At 49.4% G+C, this 18,443-nt stretch overlaps 1 long non-coding RNA gene across 1 annotated transcript; it reads right to left on the reverse strand.

Annotated features, from left to right (window-relative positions):
- Positions 1 to 7,457: 7,457 nt before the first annotated feature.
- Positions 7,458 to 12,967, reverse strand: LOC142274952 (uncharacterized). Its single transcript, XR_012739165.1, has 3 exons — positions 11,617 to 12,967; positions 9,163 to 9,294; positions 7,458 to 8,264 (listed from the first exon to the last, which is right to left on the reverse strand). It is a non-coding gene; the product is annotated as an uncharacterized LOC142274952 (long non-coding RNA).
- Positions 12,968 to 18,443: the final 5,476 nt, after the last annotated feature.

Genomic DNA, 18,443 nt, shown 5'->3' on the forward strand with positions numbered 1-18,443 from the left:
ACTACGGTATCAGCAGCAGGGACATCCGAGGAAGAAGATACAGGTAATGGGACGGCTGAAGTCCGTAAACGACATGGAAGGGAGAGCTGGAGGAGGACTCACTGACGTGATGGTTATGGGAGAATTCAGCCCAAGGAAGGAGCGTGGACCAGTCGTCGTGATGGGTGTTAACGTAGTGACGTAAGAAGGAGGTCAGGATCTGATTGACTCGTTCCACTTGGCCATTCGACTGAGGATGGTAGGCTCAAGAAAAGTCCAGAGCCACTCCCAGATGTTTGCAGAGAGCCCTCCAGAAGCGGGAGGTAAACTGAGTTCCTCTGTCGGACACAATGTGTGAGGGAAAGCCATGGAACCAGAAGATGTGCTGTATGTAGGCGTCAGCGAGTTCCTGGGTAGAGGGCAGTCCAGCCTTAGGGACAAAATGAGCCATTTTGGAGAAACGGTCCACCACGACCCATATGACCGTGTGTCCGGAGGACAAGGGCAAGTCTGTAATAAAGTCCATTGCAATGTGTTGCCACGGAACGGAGGGAATTGGCAGCGGCAGAAGGCGACCATATGGCAGGTGTTTGGGCGTCTTGTTCCGGGCACAAGAGGAGCAGGCTGAGACAAAAGACGCGACGTCCGTGCGAAGGGATGGCCACCAATAGTGACGTACAATTGTACTCCATGTTCTCTTCTGACCAGCATGGCCGGCTATTTTCGAGGCATGGCCCCAGTGCAAGACATTTTGTCTGTCAGTTTCAGAGACATAGGTCTTCCCGGGCGGTATCTGGGCCAGAGTGACAGGAGCCACCGGAATGACTTTACTTGGGCAGATGATGGGCTGGGATGTCTCCTCCTCCTGTTCCATGGGCACGAATGACCTGGACAAGGCATCTGCTCGCACATTCTTATCCGCGGGCCGAAAATGGAGCTGAAAGTCGAACCTGGCAAAGAACAAGGACCACCTGACTTGTCGTGGGTTCAGTCGCTGAGCAGACCGCAGGTATTCCAGGTTCTTGTGGTCCATGTAAATGATCACGGGGTACACTGCTCCCTCCAGAAGGTAGCGTCATTCCTCCAGAGCCAGTTTGACTGCTAATAGCTCTCGGTCACCGATGGTGTAGTTGCATTCAGGCGCTGAGAAGCTCTTGGAAAAGAAACCGCAAGTCACCATCTTCCCGGTGGAGGACTTCTGCATGAGCACTGCCCCGGCCCCAGAGGAGGAGGCATCCACCTCCAAGGTGAACTGTCGGTTTAACTCAGGACAGTGGAGCACAGGAGAGGAAGCAAATGCCCGCTTCAGGGAGCCAAACGCTGCGTCGGCCGCAGGTGACCAGTCCTTCGGATTAGCCCCCTTCTTGGTCAAGGCAGAGAGAGGTGCAGTCAGGGCAGAGAAGTGAGGGATGAACTGACGGTAATAGTTTGCAAAGCCAAGAAAACGTTGAATTGCCTTCAGTCCGGAAGTAGGGGGCCATTTGAGAATGGAAGAGACCTTCTCCGGGTCCATCTGCAGGCCGGTATCGGAGATTACGTAACCCAGGAAGGGAAGAGAAGACTGCTCAAAGACACACTTTTCGTACTTGGCGTACAGGCGATTCTCTCTAAGCCTTTGTAGTTCCAGCTGCACGTTCTCTCTGTGGGTCTGGAGGTCCGGAGAGAAGACCAGGATGTCATCCAAATATACCACCACACAGACGTAGAGAACGTCCCGGAACACGTCGTTCACTAGTTCTTGAAAGACTGCCGAAGGGCATCACACAATACTCGTAGTGCCCATCGCGAGTGTTAAATGCGGTCTTCCATTCGTCCCCAGAGCGGATGCGGACCAGGTTGTAGGCACCACGAAGATCCAACTTGGTAAACAAACGAGCTCCTCTAAGCCGATCAAACAATTCGGGGATGAGCGGCAGGGGGTATTTATTCTTTACAGTGATTTGATTCAATCCCCGGTAGTCAATGCAGGGGCGCAGGTCCCCTCTTTCTTCTTAACGAAGAAGAAGCCTGCTCCAGCAGGAGAGGAGGATCTCCGGATGAATCCCCTTGCCAGGTTCTCAGTGATGTAGGCAGACATGGCCCTTGTTTCAGCAGGGGACAAAGGATATATCCGTCCTCGAGGTGGTGTGGTTCCCGGGAGTAGGTCGATGGCACAGTCGTAAGGACGATGTGGCGGCAGTACCTCTGACTCCTTTTTATCAAAGACGTCCGCGAAGGACCAATAGGCCGAAGGCAGTCCTGGTAGGGACTCCGGGACCGGAGGTCGTCGGATGGGCTGTATGGACCTCAAGCAGTTCTCGTGGCAAGAGGGGCCCCGTCGGGTAATTTCGCCAGCACGCCAACTGACCGACGGTTCGTGTGTCCGTAACCAGGGGAGTCCCAGCAGGATTTGATGAGACATATGCGGGAGGATGTAGAGAGTGATTTTCTCGGTGTGCAGGGCACCGATACGTAGTACTACAGGCTTGGTGATCCAAGAGATGGTGTCAGAGAGGGGTCTCCTGTCTACAGAGGCAATCACGAGGGGTTTGTCGAGTGGAGCAACAGGCACCCGGTACTTGTCCACCGTGGCCTGCTGGATGAAATTGCCTGCTGCCCCGGAATCGAGGTACGCCTCCGCCGTGAACCGTGTCTCTCCCGCTGTCACTTGAACAGTCCACGTAACCGGGTCTGAGAGAGTCCCAGTACCTAGGGTGGCCTCTCCCACCAACCCTAGGCTTTGGAGTTTCCCGGCCTTTCTGGACAGGAATGTAACAGGTGTGTGCCCTCTCCGCAGTAGAAGAAGAGGCCCTTGGCGAGCCGTTCTGCTCGGCGTTGTTCGGACTGCCGCAAACGGTCAATCTGCATGGGCTCGTGGACAGAGACACCAGACGCCGCTGACTGAAGTACGGCGGGCTTCTGCGGAGGAGAGGAATGCCGTATCGGACGTCTCTCGCGGGACACCTCTTTGGATCGTTCCTGAAATCTGAGGTCCACGCGGGTGGCTAGTGCGATCAGGGCATCCAGGGTGGAAGGAACATCGCGGCCGGCCAGTTCGTCCTTAATACGACCAGAGAGTCCTTCTCAGAAGGCGGCGGTTAGGGCCTCATTGTTCCACCCTAATTCAGAGGCCAAGGTGCAGAAGCGGATGGCATATTGACCCACCGTCAAGGTCCCCTGGCGTAGCTTGAGGAGTGATGAGGCGGATGCGGCGGCACGTCCGGGTTCATCAAAGGTGGTTCTAAACGCCTGCAGGAACTCCTGGATGTTAGTGGATCCAGGGTCCTCCTTCTCCCACAAGGGGTTCATCCAGGCCAGTGCCTCACCCTCTAGATGGGACATCACAAACGCCACCTTGGCTTGATCGGAGGCAAACAGATGCGGAAGCAGTTTAAAGTGGAGGGAGCACTGGTTCAAGAATCCTCTGCAGGTCTTAGGATCTCTGGCATACCGGGGTGGAGAGGCCAAGCGGAGTTTAGAGGCTTCCGAGGAGGCTGCCACGGGAGGTGTGGACGTGGACTGTGATGCCAGGGACGTAGCTGTGGCTTGCAGCATATTCAGACGGGTGTCTACTGAGGTCATGAAGGCTAGCATGTGGGATTGGGTCTCGCGTTGTCGTCCGAGTTCCTGCTGCAATCCGGCCAGCTGGGACACTAGTGCTTCGGCGGGATCCATGGCCTGTTCTTACTGTTAGGACCAGGATGACGGGTAGGCCCAGGAGGTGGATCCACTGGACTGAGCACCCCACCGAGGGCAAGGTGCCCGGTAGCTGGAGCACTACGAGTAGCAGGACAGTCCGTTCAGAGGAGTGGGTGTAGAAGTCCCTGGGACCACGGGGTCTCTGAAGGTAGTCCGGTGACGGAGCTCAGGTTCGGAGGCCGGGATGATGACAGGCAGAGTCCGGAACCAGCGGAGCGGGGAGGTTGGTCACCACACGGATCCAGGGATCGGAGACGGTAGGGACTGACAAGATGGTGGGCAGTCACCGTTCGGAGTTCTGGAACCGTCAGGACCGGTTGGCGAGACAGGAGCGGCTCTACAAGAGAGATAGGTAAGTACGGGACAAGGCACAGGGAGACCTGACTCCTAGCTTAGCAAACACGTAGAACAGGCCCCGCCCACTTGGAAAGGAACCCCCTATATACCCTGTACCTGAATCTTCAATATCCTGTTGGAGGACGCTGGCCCTTTAAGAGAGGGTCAATGACCGCGCGCGCCCTAATGCGCATGCGCGAGGCCCGGGTGCCAGAAGCCAGAGCAGGAAGCGGTGCACAGGAGGCAGGAGTGCCGGGCTGGCTCAGCATCGCAGATGGGCGCCGGGAGCGGGGACCGGGTTGCCTGGGGGACGCAGGTGAGGGAGCATGGAGGCTGTGGAGCGGGGGACCGGGGAGCGTGGCACGGAAGCGGGGAAGCCTGGCAGAGGAGCCGGGGAGCGTGGCAGGGGAGCCGGGGAGCGTGGCAGGGGAGCCGAGGAGCGTGGCACGGGAGCTGGGGAGCGTGACACGGGAGCTGGGGAGCGTGACACTATATAATACTGTACGTTACTCTGCTCAGGGGATTTTGATATTCATACCCTGTATATGTTATTTTTTATCCATTTTAATACCCATATATTTCTGACACCTCTTAAGGCTGCTTTACACACAGCGACATGGCTAGCAATGCCATCTCTAGCAATGTCACTGGTGAAAGCACCCGCCCCCGTCGGTTGTGCATCACGGGCAAATCACTGCCCGTGGCGAACAACATCGCTAGAACCAGTCATACATACTTACCTGCCTAGCGACGTCGCTGTGGCCGGCGAACAGCCTCCTTTCTAAGGGGGCGGTTGGTGCGGCGTCACAGCGACATCACACAGCAGCCGTCCAATAGAAGCATAGGGGCGGAGAGTAGCTGAAAGAAAGTGACCCCCACCTCGTTGCCGGAGGACGCAGGTACGGTGTTGTTCCTCGTTCCCGGGGTGTCCCACATAGCGATGTGTGCTGCCTCAGGAACGACAAACAACCTGTGTCCTGCAACAGCAACGATATTTGGGATTAGAATGACGTGTCAACGATCAACAATTAGGTGAGTAATTTTGATTGTTAGCGGTCGCTCGTACGTTTCACACGCAACGACATCACTAACGAGGCCGGATGTGAATCACGAATTCCGTGACCCCAACGACATCTCGTTAGCAATGTCGTTGTGTGTAAAGCCCCCTTTAGTCGCTATCTGCATTATGGATACTACATACACATTTATATATTTTTTCTTGCTTTGTATTGGTCACCCGATTCTATTTTACACCTTTTATATTTTTTATACATTACATCACTAAAGTTTGCCATTTTGGCATTATATTGTTATTTATTCCTTATTACAGTGTCACTTATTTTGTCCATCTTATTACCAATACATCTGGCTCATTCACACTTTTTCACAATTTATTTTTTTTATTACACACACATTTGATCCTTATATTGGTCTTCATCTCTACATATTTCATCTTTTCTATTTATTATTTAATGCTTCGTGTCTATTTTGCACTATCCACAATGATTGTAATACCCTTTCATTATCTGGATGTGCGCATGAGAACCATGTTCCACCGCTGACCTCCGTGTACTGCTGGCAATAGGATGCGCTGTTGCACTAAATCGTCAATCACTATGACGGCGTTTTGCGCTTGCGCTCCACAGTCCGGCAGCCGGAGGTCACATGATGCGATTGGGGTCATGTGACTCATGCCCCGACATTTCCGGATTTTGCGGCGCGCTAATTTTCAAAACCGGCTTTCACCTTTATAAGACAGCACGCACTCTCATATCTTCACCCAGCGCCCCCTGAGGAAGTCACAAAACACGTGTCGGGGTCGGCAGTGAACACACCTACCACTTGGACTATACAGACCTTGTTACCGAGGTATATTCCTTTCCTATTCATCTAGTCATTTGTCGGCCATTACCAACAGACATTTCTCATTGTGATTTGCGGCTAGTCCATTTTTCCAGTAGCCATATACTTGTCTTGCGGTTTTTCTACTAAGCATAATATTTTGGCGTAGAACACTACTCTTTATATCTTGGCCATCAGTATATCCTCGTATTGCGATATTTGCAGACCACTTTTCTGCACTTTTACTATATGTGTATGTTAATAAGACCAAAAAAGAAAAAAACAAATACGAGGGTCTATAATACATACAAAATATTTTATTAATTTATTAAAAACCATTTGATCTCAAGAGACACAGCCGGAGCTGGACAATAGGCGTCACAATCCAAACAATCATATCATCCCTGTCTCAGAGTTCAATATAAATAGGGAGAGTGTATATATATATATATATATATATATATATATATATATATATATATACATATATATATAAAAATAAAACTTAAAGAATGTATCACAGCATTATATATAATCAAGGATACTAATTACAACCATATAGAAGTTCATCCAATTATATCTCACACCAATAGATGTATAAATACAATACATTAGTTAATTATAAAGTGATAAGTATATAATTAAGCAATCTTATATGTGTCCAAGAATTATAGTTACTGAACAATCATAAAGTGCAAAGTGCAAAGTAAGTAGAAAAAAAGAGGAGAAAAGAGAGGTCAGTGTGCACACACACACACACATATATATATATATATATATATACATACATTGGTATTTAAATAGTTAAAAGAACAGCCAAAACTCCATAGATGGCTGGAAAGAGTTAATGGTATAACCAGTACTTAGAAAGGGGAGGGGGAGGGGTGGGTGATGAGTTCCTCAAAGGATAACCTCTCAAAGTGGAGGATATAAGTATATATATATATATATATATATATATATATATATATATATATATATATATATATATACACATATACACACACACTCACACAGAAATGTATTAATTCTCTGGGAGAAGGGGTGAATCAGAGAGCAAAAAGAGCCCTTATTGGCTGATACCAGGGACAGTAGCTGCAACAGGGCTAACGATATGCAAGTCTATGTAATAAGATTAGAGGTAAGTACACAGTGCAGCCCTGTCAGGTGCCACTATGATAATTACTGCTGTATAGACTGAATGCCCTAAGCAGAGGCACAGGCAAAAAACAAAGCCTGTGATCTGTGCACTGACGCGGAGCGCTGGTCAGAGCAGAGAAGTACAAGCAGGCACATTACCTGATAGCTGCAAATGCCACCAGATGCTGATACAGGCTTGTGACGCTCCCTGACGCTGGCGTTTCGGCGCTTCCTTCTTCAAAGGGGGGTCACAAGCCTGTATCAGCGTCTGGCGGCATTTGCAGCTATCAGGTAATGTGCCTGCTTGTACTTCTCTGCTCTCACCAGTGCTCCTGATATGGTGTCAGTATACAGATCACAGGCTTTGTTTGTTGCCTGTGCCTCTGCTTAGGGCATTCAGCCTATGCAGCAGTAAGACTGCTGAGACCAGATTAGCCTCAACCCAAAACCCTCCCATGTCCGATTAACCACTCCGAGACAAGTTAACCAAAAATACAAACTTTATTAGGAGAGCTTTATAAAAATAGAAAACATCTCTCATCTTTTGTTGTGGATGGAGGTCGGTCACAGCACAATTAACCATTATAAATAACCACTTTCAAACGAAACGTTGTGCCAGGCCGGACTTCCGGCGCACTTTAGCTTTCGTAATTGAACTGTGTTCCTTGAAACCGCCACGGAGGAGCAGAGGCCCTAGACTGTGCTCCGACCCCCACCCATAATGAACAAGGCCTGCTCAATACCGTCTTGCAGGCCTGATAAAAATATGTCTAGGCCAATGTCATTCAAATGAACGCCATCGTTCAACATCAGGGAGGAATTGTCCCCCTCCAATTGCCAGTGTCTAACGACGATCCCTGCCTTAAAGCGGACAAAATGCGAAATACGTGAATTGAGTGTCCGCCTCGAACACTCCAGAGCTGCAGCTCCTTGAGCCCCTCGCCAAACAGGCCGGGAAACGACCTCGGACCAAACAAGGACAAGTTCAGGGAAAAAGGCATGAAACTTGTCCACGTCTGACCTCATTGTGGTGATAAGTTCCGCCAAACGGCGGGCACTGACGTCATTTCCCCCGGCGTGAATGACGAGGACCACTGGAGTTAAGGCAGACCTCGCAATTTCCACAACCTCCGGTATAACTTGAGGCCATATGAGACCCCTGACGCCTCTCCAATTGACTTCGAAGCCACGAAAGCCAAGGGCACGTCCTCCAGGTCGATTCTCAGTCCGCTGTCCTGCCCAGAAAATATAGGAGTGTCCCAATAACTAAATGACAGGCTTGGCAGCTCCTAGAAGGAGAAAACTGTCAGTGACACATGTACAAGAAGGCAAACCTGTGCAAAAGAAAGTTGATTAAAGAAGCAGTAATTCTGGTCTAATATATCTCGCAAAACACGCGGAACACCACCGTCCTATGCGTTGAATGACTTCATTGGGCAATCCCGCCCGAGCGGCCTCAGTCGCCGCCCCAATCCGGAAGGAGTGAGTACCAAATTTGCCGGCGGGAAATCCCAGGAACCTTAAACATTTACGGAAAACAGCTAAAAATTGGAATCTCGTTAGAGGGGAACCATCTTCATGGACTAGGATGGAAGAGCTACCATGGCGCAAAGCGATATAGTTACGGGTCAATGTAACAGGGCATACTGGGCCATGAATAGCAAACAAAGATATCCAGCAGCCATTCCCGGTTTGATCGGTCTTAGATTTCCGAATTCTAATCCTTAAACCCCCATTGCACAATGCGATGTCGTCGTGCCGAAGGCCCCCGTGGGTGCCTCTGGCAGGAGAAACCAACTCGCTAATGCGCAATGCGCCAAAAAAGGCAATAGCAAAAGAGGCACAGAAAAGGGCAGACTCAAAAGGAGGAGGACAAACGGCAGAGATATGTCCGATGATACGAGAAAGAAGGCTAAAGGAAACCGGCCTTCTACACTCCCTTCTGGGCTGCCCCCTACCCCACCCTTTAACTGCTTGCTGGACTATAAAAAAACTTAGTAACGTCCGACCAGCCTCGAAGCTTGAAATGAAAAGCAAGTCCAGACAGTCGGTTCCGCGCTACCGCGCAGGAAGCACCTTTATTGTACAGATGATACAGATACTGGCAGGTAACGTCCAGTCTGGCAGAATCAGAGGTAGAAACCGGGTAATTAGCAGCGAAAAATAGCCATTCCTCCCATGCCTTACCGTAAGCTAGCCAAGTCCTCGGGGCCACTGAAGACGTCACCAATTGCATCAGCTGCATTCCAGCAGGTCCCATATGCTGGGTGGACACGATATTCCCTCTGGTTGTGCGCGAGGACAGAGCTGCCGGAATTTCTGAAATTGAAAACGGGAAAGTGAGTCAGCGATAGCGTTGCACCTGCCAGGCACATGGCGAGCCCTAAACCACATATTGAGCTCGAGGCAACGCAGCACAAAAAATCTAAGTAACTTTAGGACTGGCAAAGAGGATGAAGTCAGATGGTTTATCGCGTGCACCACGGACATATTATCAGTCCAGAATAAAATCCGTTTATTTCTGAAGGCCGAGCCCCAGATCACAACAGCTGTTACAATGGGGAACAACTCAAGGAGAGTCAGGTTGGCCACGAAACCTATGGCGTGCCAAGATTGAGGCCATTGCTCAGCACACCATTGATCGCCAAGAATGACGCCAAAACCCAACGATCCCGATGCATCGGAAAAAAGTGATAGTTCTTCATTGGAAAGAACGTTATCCTGGAAACAAGTTTGACCATTGTACCTGGATGAAAATCATTCCAGATAAACAAATCAGCTTTCAAGCAGGGGGTAATCCTGATGCGATGATGAGGAAGGCGAATACCTTTAGTGGAAAGTGATAGCCTCCGGGAAAAAACTCGGCCCATTGGCATGACACGACAGGCAAATACGAGAAGGCCCAGCAAAGATTGCATCTGACGGAGGGACACACTACGAACCGAACAAAAACCCATAATCAGCGAGCGCAGCTTTAATACCTTGTCATCCGGGAGGCGGAAGAGCATCGCATTGGAATCTATCTCAATACCGAGGAAGGAAAGAACCTGGGAGGGGCCGACTGTTTTGTCCTTCGACAAAGGAACACCAAATCTGGACATCAAACTGCAAAACTTATCCAATAGATGCTGGCAATGGGTGGAATCTTGAGGGCCAACAAAAAGGAAGTCATCAAGATAATGAATAATAGATTGGGAACCAGATTCAACCTTCACGACCCATTCTAAGAAAGAACTGAATAGCTCAAAATAGGAGCAAGAGATTGAGCAACCCATGGGAAGGCATGTATCGTAATAGTAAAAACCATCTACGAAACATCCCAACAGATGGTAGCAATCCGGGTGGACCGGAAGAAGGCGGAAAGCCGACTCAATATCTGACTTGGCCATCAAGCCCCAGGTCCCGCTTGCCTAACTAACGCAACAGCTTTGTCAAAAGAGACGTACGTGACTGACGAATCCGACTCGGGTATACCATCATTGATGGACAAACCTTTCGGGTGAGAAAGATGATGAATTAAACGAAATTTCCCAGGCTCCTTCTTCGGAACGACCACCAGCGGGGACACCCGTAAGTTGTAAAAAGGTATCAAATCAAAGGTCCCTTTAATCTGCCTTTATCTAACTCGCTGTTTATTTTATCAAGTAAAACCTCGTGAAGTTCCGTCACAGACTTTAGATTACGGGCAAAAAGGGGGTGTCTGTTAAGTTTAAAAGGTATAAAGAAACCAAAAGTGAAGCCGAAGCGCAGCTGCGCCGCCGCGTCCTTATTGGGGTACCAGGCGAGCCACGGCCCCATCTCGGCTACACTCACCGGCGTCTCGATTTTCAGGTGGGTTTGACTGCTTTGTTGGCAATTTCGCAGAAGGGCGGGAGCATTTGGCCGCTGCGTGGGAGCCTCCGCAAGTAGAACATTCATGCTTATACCTGCAGAGACCAAAGAATCGGCAGTGCCCTTCGTTGAATTGCCAACATGTGCCGGGTCTACGCACGGCCACTGAACTGGAACCGGCGGAGTTGCCAGGGGCCGCGGCATGAAAGGGGGCTTTAGGAGTCATCGTGAGGCGCAACCAGGAATCAGTAGCTTTAACCCCCCACCCTAAGTGGGGTTGTAGAGCTAAACGACGCCTGAAATCCTCATCATAACGCCACCACGCAGATCCGCCGTGCGCTTTGTATGCGTTATAGATGGAATCAACATATATAAAAAGTTCAGAACAGCGTTCGGGGTGTTTCTGACCCATAACACCTCCCAATACAAAAAAGGCTTGCAGCCAGTTATTGATAGTTTTTGCGACCCTGGGTTTTTTGTCAAAAGGGTGTTCAGCGGAACGCCTCTCTTTGTCAACCATAAATTGGTCAGTTGAAACCAGCGACCAAATGTCTATGTAATCATTAGCCCATATTTTGGTAACCATCTCTGGGTCAAGGTGAGAGCCCAAAGGGGACATACCACAAAAGAACGAGTCCTTATGTATATCAGCCCGAGGAGGAGGCTGAAATCTCTTCTCGGGCTGATTTCCAAGTAATAGGGGGTTAACCAGTATTTTATTACCCGGGGTATTTAAATGAGCTAGCAGAGCTTTTAAAGACATAGCTGTATTATCAGCACCTCCCCAAGCCCCAGAATAGTTGTACTCACCGACCGCTGGAGCATCTGTGGGATTCACCGATACGTGTGGAGCCGCTACCAAGTCGGCAGCATGTGGTTGAACCAAATAGGGTTCGGCATCTCTCTGGCGGCGTGATGTGCGACGAGAGTGCCTGCTGGACGTCATGGAGTCGCCGGATGACTCAGCCGTGGTTGATGGTGAACGCCATCTTGATGAGCGAGACCTACGGCTTCTCCGAGATGAACGTGACAGTCGCTCAGAATAAGCTGAGCGGCGACTGCGGTCCCTACTGTATCGCCTGCGCCTATATGGGCTGCAAGAACGTGAGGAGTCGGAGGCAGCGGAGCGGTTTCCGCGCCCGCGGCGTCGCCTACCGTGTGCCGTGCTTCCAGCACCCGCTGCATCCTGAACAGGGAGGACCCGTGGTAGGTTCTGCAGCCCAGGGGGCACAGCCATAGTCGGTTGCAATGCGGCTGACAATGCCATCGCCGGAGGCGCAGCCGTTTGGAACGGCAGCACCTGCGGAGCCACAGGAGGCAAAGCCATACCCACCTGAGCTGCAAGAGGCAAGGCCATCACTCCAGGAGCCGCAGGAGGCACAGCCGTCACTACAGCTGCCGCAGGAGGCAAAGCCATCACCGCAGCAGCCGCAGGAGGTAAGGCCATCACTGCAGCTGCGGCAGGTGGCAAAGCCATTCCCCCCCCCCCCGGGTTCATGGACTGTTGAGACATTTGGGGAGGTATGAAAATGTTGGAGGGAGAAGCAGCCCCCACCCTGCACACTTCTGAAGTAATGCAGTGTGACAGGGAAGGTAACATATTAGATGGTGGGGGCTGCAGACTATCAGCAGGCTCCTCAGCCGATGAGGAGCTGCAGCTCTGATTACCTCCCATCAGATAAGGTGCGGGCGCTATGAAGAGAGGAGGGGTAAGCTGCTGTAGCAGGGCTGGTGGTGCACGTGTGTTTTGGCGCGCAGGGATGGCGTTTATTGAATCAAGCGGCGCCGCTTTGCCTGAAGGGCATGAGAGGCTTGCGGCCGCTGCGTTCACTGTTGGGGGCGGGAGTGGGGGCGTTACAGGGCGGATCGCGCGCGCCCGGCGTGCACGAGGGTCGCGTGCACTCCGGGCGCGCGAGTGCCCTGCGCGCATGCGCAGTGGGGAGTTACATGCAGGACTGAGACGCTCCGGAGGGCGGATTGTACGAGCAGGCCGCCTGCCGACCGGAGCCTGCGGTTGAGCCTCAGGGGGAGGGGGACGCTGCTCACCCAATATAGCAGCAAGCCACGTGTCTCCCTCCCTCCTGATTCTGTCCCTGACAGCCTGGTCCAGCATTTCGGCCATCTCTCACCGAGAACGCTACTGACAGCACCGTCCGGATCTCACAAGGTGAGGAGAGACCGGATCCAGGAAAAGAGGGAATATTTATAGAGGGAAAGAAAGGGATCATGGGAACATTCCCATTGGATAAAACCCTTGGAAGGGGAGGAGGGAGAATCAGACATGAGAGGGGAACTTAACCCCTTACTACCCGGGCACAGCAGTCAGGGTGCACTCAGTAAAACACTGACATGCCCCTGAATTATCATAGTGGCACCTGACAGGGCTGCAGTGTTTACTTACCTCTAATCTTATTACATAACTAATAGACTTGCACATCGTTATCCCTGTCACAGCTACTGTCCCTGGTATCAGCCAATAAGGGCTCTTTTTGCTCTGTGTGTGTGTGTGTGTGTGTGTGTGTGTGTATATATATATATATATATATCCTCCATTTTGAGAGGTTATCCTTTGAGGAACTTATCACCCACCCCTCCCCCTCCCCTTTCTAAGTACTGGTTATACCGTTAACTCTTTCCAGCCATCTATGGAGTTTTGGCTGTTCTTTTAACTATTTAAATACCAATGCATGTGTATATATATGTGTGTGTGTGTGTGTGTGCACACATGTGTGCATATGTGACACATATAAGATTGCTTAATTATATACTTATCACTTCATGATTAACTAATGTATTGTATTTATACATCTATTGGTTTGAGATATAATTGGATGAACTTCTATATGGTTGTAATGACTATCCTTGATTATATATAATGCTGTGATACATTCTTTAAGTTTTATTTATATATATATATATATATATATATATATATATATATATATATATATATATATATATATACTCCCTATTTATATTGAACTTTGAGACAGGGATGATATGATTGTTTGGATTGTGACGCCTATTGTCCAGCTCCGGCTGTGTCTCTTGAGATCAAATGTTTTTTAATAAATTAATAAAATATTTTGTATCTATTATAGACCCTCGTATTCGTTTTTTTCTTTTTTGGTCTTATTAGTTATCCCCGAAGTGGTCTCATGGTCCTCTTGTACCCCTACACCCCTAAAAATAAAGTTTATAAAAATAATAAATAAAAAATACACATAGATGAATACATAGGATACGGTGTATGTGTATATATATATATATAGAGTGTATTCTGGGGTGTGGTACGGGCGTCATCACTTAAACTGTCCTTTGTGATATATGTGTATGTTGTATGGCAATATTTAAGTTTCTGTATACATGCACTGTCACTTTGGATTTGCTCCTCTGCTAGCATCTGGGAATTTCCCTGCCTTTTATCACCTTTGTGTATTGTTGTTATAGGTTTTTTAAAAAATGAATCTAATAAAATAATTCTATATTTTATATTTTCGTCTCTTCCGGTCACTTCTTCTCTCCATGGGTTGTATGCCAATACTCGGTGGAGGGATTATATGGTCCCATAATCTGTACAGATGTAAAAAGATATGTACCACACCTTACCATGCACAAACAAATGAGATGTATGAGAAGATGAACCACCTTGTCATCAATCTGCTAAAAAACCCTGCCACTCAAGCAGTGAAACCTGTGGCCTAAGAAGTTACCCAATTTGGTGGACATGTACAACAACATCCCAGTAAGTTCTACCAAATGCACCCCTGCTTACCTCATGAGAGCAAGACCTGGAAGGCTACCAATAGATCTGGAAATGGAGGTCAAGATACCCGAAAACAGCTTACCAGATGGAGACTGGGACACTAACCGCCCAATACAGGAAAATCCAAGGCTATGTTGAGCAGAACTTAAACTGTAGTCGAGCCAAACAAGAAAAGGACTTCAACAAGAAGGCGAAAGCTAACCCTCTAGCGCCTGGGGAGACAGTCCTCAAGAGAAAGAGAAGACTCCACAAACTTGATGACCAATGGGAGAAGGAACCTTAAGTTGTACTCCATTTCAACTTTGACAATCAGAAGAACTGCCTAATCAGCAAGGATCAAGGGAAAACCACATCCACTGTCTCACGTGACCACTTAAAAAAATGCCCAGAACCACTAAAACCAAGAGGAGAAGCACCGGCTACACCTCAAGTCGAAGAAAGAAGAGACAGAGTGATTCATACCATCTTGGGAGACTTCCCAGAGACTTGGCCCCAGCACAACGGAGCTATTATTGTGCCAGTCCTCACATTTCCACAAGTTGCAGAGGACCCAGTCTTAGAAGAGCCCTCAACCCATATACCAGTAGGCTCACAAAAAACACGTAGACAATTGCTGAGTCCACCTGCAGACAGTAGGGAGACACCTGTCCTACACATCAGAACACAGCAGGGGTTAGATGAAGGACCAGAGTTAAAGTTAAATATGGACCATGGCTACAGGACTGGCAGCAGCCAACATGAACTTTTGTGATTTTAAATAGTTGCACCCAGTGTGCCTTCCAGCATAGTCACAGTTTTGCCATCAGGACATTAATCCCGCCACCAAGGAGAGGAAGATTGGAGGAAAGGTCTGAGATAGAGATGGCCCAGACCTGGTCACCACAGGGACCGGTGACCTGCCTTTTCAAAGGGTTTTGGCGAACCAGGACCTTTTTGGGTGGTGGGTTGATGGGGGGATGCTCCAAGTTTGCAACGTTACAAGAAATTTGCCTCCCCTGCGTGGGAAGAATGTTATGCATTAACCTTTTTACAACTCTTTCTTTGTGGTTAAAATAAAACTCTACATTGCTACAGCCTGAGGATGTGCTGTGTTTAACCAAGGGGGAATGTAGCGCCCCTGAGCACCTCAGGACAATACAAGGAACTGCATCCTCTTGGGGATGCAGGACCTATCCCCTGGGACCTGGAGTAACAGAGCAATTGACCACCAAAACACAATTAAATCCTATTGCACACTCCACACTGGGCAAAGAAGGGTTAACAGAATGGTTTAGCCAGCCTGGTGGGAGGAGCTGGGAGTCTGCAGTCAGAGTGAGAGTCGGAGAGCGCATGGAGAGGTGTGCGGACGTGCCTGAGCTGGGTCCGTGTAACGGTGAACCCGGGGGCACGGGAGAGAGGTTGCCAGGACGGGTACCGGAGATACCGCTGGGACTGGAGCACGAACGGGGCACAGGGCCCTAGGTCAAATGTCAAGTGTCAAACGGTTTGATAAATACCTGCATGGTGTGAAAACCTTCCTGGATTTCACCGAATCAAATAATACGGGGGCATCAGCAGTAAAGTAGGATTGGGGTTCGGACACTTACCTTCCTGCAGGGTCCGCACTACCCGCCGTACGGAGAAGGAGACTGTACCCCAAAAGGGACAGTCGGGGCCCCCAAACGCTTCAATCTACAAGGACTAAACTAACAGAGTGTGCCGGGATAGAGCAATCTGGGTCACTACATTGGCACTGATACTCCTGGGACCGGAACCAGCAGGCCGAGGGGCCATGTGAGTAGAGACTGTTAAAGTTAACCTGATGTGGGCTACATCATTATACACCATACATCTCCCAGGCACAGCCCTACCTGCGGAGGGGCTACCATCACAGCTGCCACTACCATCAGCTCTGGGAGTACCCACATACAGCAGCGGCGGTTCCCCACCTCTAACCACAGGTGGCGTCACATGACAAAAACTCTTATCTCCCCTGTAAATACCCCCATTAACAAAAGGAGCTCAGAGCACGGGAACAGGCAACGGCCACCAGAGTGACATTCCCATTTGTTACTGCCCAGGACCGAGTACTCCCTTCTCTGGGCGACACATCTGTACCTGGACCCCAGACCATATCAATTTCATTATTGATTGGACACGTCAAGTGATTGCAATATAAATCGGTCTCCTTGCTGCCCCATAAACAGTTAACTTATACAAAGTACAACTTCCTCTTTTTTACACAAAAAAGCCAGCTAGCCATAGTGACATGGGTAACTTCCTCTTTCCAAAGCGACTCCCTTCCAGACAGTCAAAAACAACCGAGCCAGCGCTGATCGACATAAAATATCCACCACTGAGGACTCTCAGCTCTTTTATAGCATTTGAGAGACAATAAAGACACAAAATCTAATACGCAGGTGTCTGAACTCGCCAATTACACAGGTAAGAACAGTTCTTTATATAGCCTTTTTCATACCTGAATTCAGCGTATATCTTCTTCCTCATTTTGCTCTAAAGCCAAGGAAGCTCGCAGCTTCTGCTCTTCACAAAACAGACAAACACACATTAGACATCACATTATGCAGAGGTTTTAAGATGTTTGTGATGTTTGATGTTACGAGTGTCTTTACATAATGTCGTCATAACACATATACCAATTCTTGCAGCTACATACACTAGTGGTGCCAACATTCCCTTCTGTAGGATGCCTTGTAGAATGCCCATCAGCCTCCCACTTATACCCTTATACCAATTAGCGGGATTAAGAAATGAAAAAGTATTGTTCCACCAAGAGTCCTTGTTTTCATGGTGTTCCTGTAACCATTTGTCCCTCATTTCTTTAATTATTTCCATCTTGGCATTTACGTGAAAATTTCCTTTGGGGTCTATGTAGTAGCAACAAGTAGGGCCTATTCTGACACATCCCACCCTCCTTAGCAGTCAAGTAGTCCAATACTATTGTATGCTGGTTAACCACTGCAATAATCTGAGCCTGTACTGCATTGGTCTGGTTTACTATCCCCAGTACTTCCCATATGTGGTCATATAGATAGTCAGTCGATTCCACCAATTTATTCCACATTTCTATTATGAAAGGGTAAATGAACATACTACTAAATAATCTATTTGCATACCTCCCAACTTTTAAAGAAAGGAAAGAGGGACAAAGTATGCGTCGAGCGCAGCGCGCCACGGCAAATTTTGACCATACCCAAGCCACACACATTTGGCAGTAAGGATTATACAGCAGATGTCCCGGACTGTTCATTCATATTCATAGTGTGGCGCCCTGGACAAGCCAGGTAGCCACATGAATAACATTCACCCCCCCACCCCCGGACAGTGACACCGAAGTCAGACACAAAACCCTTGTTGCCTCCCTCCAGGGGCTGATGTCCACACCAGGTGGGGTGGAGCCAGGCGGTTGGCCCCACCAACCGAGGAGTTCACAGTCCTGGAGGCAGGAAAACAGTGAGATCAGTTTAGACAGTGAAAGAGAGAGGAATAGACTGGTGTCTGGGTCGGAGCCCGGACACGGACAGTGAGGTTGGCAGACGGTGGTGGCCGTCTGCAGGAGAGGCAAATCAACACGGAACCGTAGGACCGGGGTCGGGCGGTAGCCCGCCGGTACCGAACTGGGGAGCGAAGTGAAGTCAGCACACACAGGCAGGGCCTGCGAACCCCGACCAGGCTTGGAGCCGCCGTCAAAGATCAAATCCGTCAGTGACCGGAACCCCAGGGGTTTCCTAGCAGCCAAGACCCGATAAAAAGGCAACCGTCCAACCAGTAGAAGGAAATACAGCTACCGCCACAGCTAGAATTCCAAGGGCCAGAGCCTGCGGGCAAAAGGGCTCCTCCGGCACATATACGCTGGGGAGCGGGTTACCGG

Source organism: Anomaloglossus baeobatrachus, unplaced genomic scaffold (assembly GCF_048569485.1).
Source record: "Anomaloglossus baeobatrachus isolate aAnoBae1 unplaced genomic scaffold, aAnoBae1.hap1 Scaffold_381, whole genome shotgun sequence".
NCBI classification, from domain to species: Eukaryota; Metazoa; Chordata; class Amphibia; order Anura; family Aromobatidae; genus Anomaloglossus; species Anomaloglossus baeobatrachus.